A 5,602-nucleotide genomic window follows, 5' to 3' on the forward strand; every position below is an offset into this window, starting at 1 on the left:
TTTGTTTTTTTTTTTTTTCTGGTTCCTTCCTTAAAGTCTGCTGTACTAAACTGTAGCCCACCATCAATCTGCAGAAACCATTTTTTAACTTTTCATACACACACACCCACCAGCATTGTTTTTTCTCCACTCTCATTTCTCAGCACTGAAAAATTCCTGGTGGTAATTTCAAGTCCTGAGCATAACTAACTTGAAGAGCAAAACCTCATGAGTTTTCTTGATAAACCCAACATCTACCATCCTCATAGCCTTTCTTTCTTTTGGATTGAACTGTCTCATGTGTCTGCCTTTCTTCAGCAGCTGGGTGGGCAGAGGAAAACCTCAGGATTCAAAAAGATGACAGCTGCAGAGCCAGCAAAAAACAGTGTAATAGCTCTGTACAGTCATTGTTTGGAGAAATTTGAAAGCTATGGGTTTCTGAGACCTGCCCTATTTTAATTTTGGTACAGTCTCATAAAAAAATAATGCCATCCACAAATACCCAAGCTAGTAGAAAGAAAAAAGAGAAGAAAAGAAAAGAAAAGAAAAGAAAAAGAAAAGAAAAGAAAAGAAAAGAAAAGAAAAGAAAAGAAAAGAAAAGAAAAGAAAAGAAAAGAAAAGAAAAGAAAAGAAGTGAAAGCGAAATAGCGAGAAAGCAAGAGAGAGAGAAAAAGAAAGAGAGAGAGAGAAAGGGAGAAAGGGAGAAAGGAAGAAAGGAAGGAAGAAAGGAAGAAAGAAAGGAAGAAAGAAAGGAAGAAAGAAAGAAGAGAGGGAAAGGAAAAAAAGACAAGATATGATGCATGCTTTGCAAGACATTTCTTACTCCTCTGAACCTCCTTCAGCCTTTTAGTTTTTGCATATACTTGGCATCAGGTGTTACAGAAGATCATATGTGCTGGGTTCTTGTTTTAGGATGAAGAGTTACTTCACTATAAGTGTTCTGAAGACAGGTTACTGCTACCATTTAGTATGCATAAATGACATACAAGGATAATTTAAAAAATCATGGTTTGTTTCAATTCAACCCAAAGGATACTAAGCTTGGGCCTTAAGAGTAATTGATTTTTCAGTTTCACAGGATCATGGAAGTTTTGAGGCTGTGAGACATCTCTAGAGATTGTCTAGTCCAAACCCCTGCTCAAAAGTGGGATCAAATAGATCAGGTTGCTCACGGCCTTGTTCAGTTGGGCTTTGAATAGCTCCAAGGATGGCAACTCCACAGAGTCTCTGGGCAACCTGTTCCCATGTTTGACCACCATCAGAGTAAAGAAGTTCTTTCCTTATGTTTAAGTAAAATTTCCTGTATTGCAAATTTGTGCCTCTTGCCTCACATCCTTTCACTGGGCACTTTTTTTTTTTTTTTTTTTTTTTAATTTGTAATTTTATTTTGCAATTCCAGGGATTCTCAGTGTCCTGATTAGACTTAAAGCATTTGTTAAATGCAGACTACCTGCAGTGAAATTAACAGTGCTGCTCATAGTACAGGAAGATATTGGATGCTTGAGGCATTGCAGCACCCTGGTTTTGGAGAACTCTTACAATCCATCTCTCGGATATGCTCAATATAGCATCAGTAGATGATGGTCAGCACTCAACATCATTAGGCATTCAATCAATATTACGCTTTTTACTCTCATGTGGTTTTTGTTTTCTTGTGGTGAACTAGTAGTTCACAGCTTCCAGAAACCATAGTTGTCATTGCTGTACCAATCCAACTTTTTGTATAATATCTGGTTGCACGATATTTATATAAAAGAGTTGTCTCTCATTTCATACTACAGAACTAACTGTTTTTTTATCAGCTGTATCAAGCCAAAACTAGGTAACTGTTCTTTTAAACAAGAATAACTTGATAAATACAAAAATCTGTTATATTTTAAGGAAAGGAAGGTCACACAAAATAAGTTAATTTTTCACAAAGTAAGAAAGAATGAACAAAAAGATCAACACCTGTTTTATAAATCTTGGGTTTTTTTTTTCTTTTAGTCCTGCCCCCTTCAGCTTACATTAAAGTGAGAAAGAGGAAGAAATTTGAAGTGTGAAACTTGTGAAACAAGGGAGCTTCTCACAACCATCATGTAGAGCCTTCTCTCTTGCTTCTAGTGGGGTCAACAAACCTTTTTCCCAATTTGTTTCACCCAGCTTTTAAAAGCACTGATTCTGAAACTTGTGATATCCTATTTATTTTCTTCTCATTCTCACACAATTTGTCTAGTGTTTGAGAATAAAGATTAGCACTCCTATTGTAAATCAACACCAATCGCTAAACTGATAATACTTCTAGATAAATATGTAACATGAATAGCTTTTATGGTATTTTTGCTCTGTGTAAAGACCAGATATAGAATTACTTACTGGAGGAAAAGAAAAATAGTGATTGATAATACAGGGTTCTCTTAAACTTATCTAAGACTAATGAGTAAATTCTGCCAATTCGAGATATCAGGTTTTCCTTGTCATCTTTGTCTAGAATGGCTTATTAATCGATTAAAACAGAAGCGGTCTTGAAGAAACAAACAAACAAAAAACCCCACAACAAAAACCCAGGTTGATATCTAAGCTAGGATTTACAGCACCATTAAAGTAATTCACTAAGAAAAATGTTAATTAGCTATACCATCCTTTCCCAGAGTCCTTGTCCAAGCTCTTTGCAGCTCTGCAGGAATTTTGATTTTAACCCTACCTTTATAGTCCTTCATCATTTAGCTTCTTCATCTCCAGCTGATCTAATATAGCTACCACCATGCCTGGCCTTTGTGGCCCACTAGCTTCTGGTACAAATGTCATTGTCCTCTCTCCTCAGATAGCTAATTAAACATGAGGGAAATCCCTGATCCAAATTTGTGTATGGACTCCTACAAAAGACATTTAAAAGTTCATTATGAGCATAAGGTTCTGCTTGCTGACCATGACTAGGAACAAGGAATGAACTCTGTGTGCACCTCTTTTGTCTGTTTCTTTTTCTGGTACTTCTAATAATTACTGTTTTCTTTGCTGTACCACATCCTACTTCAGATTCCACTCTTAAAAGCAAACCAAGCAGCTGACAAAGCTACACCAATTAATTTGCTGAGATTTATAGCACTCTCCTCCATTTGTCATCTGCTTGTGTCTTTGAGCACTGTGAGGAAGGATTTTTCTCTCACCTGATGTCCTGCAGAGGGAGGAAGACAAGGTTTACACCACCACCATTCCCAGCTAATTTCTAAGTTGTGGTCACTAATCACCCGAGTAGGAACAAGATCATATAATTTGTTTTTCTTACTGTATGAAAGGATACATGAATCAGTGGGCCCAATCCTTGCTCCAGAAACGTTTGACCCTTTAGTTGTGCATGGAAAATACAAATAATTATTACTAACTTGTAAAGCTGATGATCAAAAATGGTTTTCTCCTCCATTCCTGATTTCATGTCTGAGGGTATGAAACTACCCTTCTAAAAATCCTCAGCCTTTACAAAGCAGTCATATTAAACCTATCAACATAGGATGTGTGTGGACATCTGAACAGGCTGTGTCTTGCAAATTATAGACAATACAAGAAGCAGAAACTTCTGGGAAATAATACATATTAGTTGAATCAACATGGTATGAATTTCACACCTGTCAGCACAGGCAATATAAGTGAATTTGTGTCCTAACTGCTCATACAGCACCCTGGGACCAGGAAGCAATCTGCGGCTCCTATTCATGCCTATTGTCTTACAAATAGCAGAACTTCTTAGCTCTCCTCCTGCATATGCATTTGCTTGGGTTACAGACGCTAGACTTGATGCTGAAAAGTGCTGACCTCTCAGCTTCCATTAAAGTCACCAGGTATTGATAGATCCCAGTAGCACTAAGAAAGAAGTACCCCTAGAGTTAATATTACATTTTAAATGAAAAATAATTCCAGATTGAAATTAATAAAGCTAATTAATTAAAAATAAATAAGATGTATAAACTGCTACATTTGCAATGCAAGCCCAAGGGTAGCTATTTTTTTCTTAAACCAACAGCTCGGTTTCTACAAGGCAACAGATACTATGACTCGATTTTCTCTGACAATTTGCTAAAATATCAGTATAAAAACTCATACTCCTTAGGCATAAGAAAAGGTGATCAATACTTTTTCTAGTATACTTATGTTAGAAGGATTTGTAACTCAAATTCATCAGAGGAAAGACTGTAATTTTTACTTTGTGGTTTTATAATCAAATCCCAGTCCATTTTGGAGGGACTGTATGTGTTGCTACAATGTAAATACTGACTGAAAATATTTCTCCAAAGCAAAACCAGAGACTGTATGACATAATGTTTGGAATTTAGCACAGTTTGTTATCAAAGTTGTTCTCCAACTGTTCCCTGCAGCAGGAATTCTTCCTATGCACACATCCAGGCACACATACACACAGCTAAGCCATTTTCAAGTGTTTTTTTTTTCCCCTCTAGTCAAAGCTCAGTCTCTGATTTCAAGGGGCTGAACAAAGTACCCCTCTTAACCCCGTGTCACTCCCATTGTCAGAATATGCTCAGCAGCACTGAAATGAATCAGGTTTTAAGTATATCAGGTTGGAACCTGATTATCAGGAAATACCTTTGAAAGAGCAGATCTGCCAGGGTTAGCGGTGGTCTAGAAAGCACTGCCATAGCAGTGATGTACAGTAGTGTGGGATTTTAGAGAAGAGATTCACCAGTGCTTAGAGGGGGAGGAGAGAAATCCCAGTTTAATCTGTTGCCTTGCTTCACAGGACCCATCTGCTCCATAATCCTGGCACTCTTTGCCAGAAGGAAACCCCTCAGGTTCTTACATTTGGATAAGCAATTCTTATATTTGGATAAGCAATTACAAATGTTGCTACTTTTTGCATATAACATTTTTACTGTGGAATGGAAGTCTAGTTAATACACTCCATTCAGGTATTTGTACCAGGATGCTAGTAAAACTGCTCCTGAACTGCCAGGATTGCAGGGAGGGTAGAATAAGCTGTTGATGGGATAAGTACTTACGGTGTGTAACAGCAAATATGTCTCATGACAGAAAGCAATTGCAAATCCTCTGAACAATATAAAACACTCTGTGTGGAATAAATGACTTTCCAGAAAGACTGTGTTTCTCTAAAAAAGCTAAGAAGAACATTGAAAATGTAGCACGAGAAAAAAATATTTGTGTAGAAGAGGAAATTGTTTTCATTTGAATTCTGCAGAAGCAGTCTTTCCAAATACATTCTGCACTCGATCATAGTGGTGTCATTAATTACAGTGAGCCTGCATTTGTTAAGCGTCTAGCTAGTGATCAGATCAAAACATTTTAAAATTCCTTAAGCACATATTTCTAAAGGAGGCGAGAGCGTTCGAGTGCTACCAAATCAAGTCTACCGCGCCCGTGAAGTCAGCGCTTCCGAAGCCATAGTCTTCCCTTTCCCTGATTACGCGGAGGCTTGCTGGACTAAGAGCAGACGCATCACCCACCATACGCGGCGAAAGAAGTTGGGAGTTAGTAGTCACGACCCGACGCCGCGGGCGAGCACGGCGGGCGGGCGGGCTCCCGGGATGGCTCAAGGTTTTACTTCAAGGGCACCACGCACGCAGCACCCCAGGGGGGCCGCGGGGCGCTGCTCCGCACACGGGAAGCGTGAACAACG

Source organism: Athene cunicularia (genome assembly GCF_003259725.1).
Source record: "Athene cunicularia isolate RWA chromosome 5 unlocalized genomic scaffold, athCun1 chr5_part1, whole genome shotgun sequence".
NCBI lineage: Eukaryota > Metazoa > Chordata > Aves > Strigiformes > Strigidae > Athene > Athene cunicularia.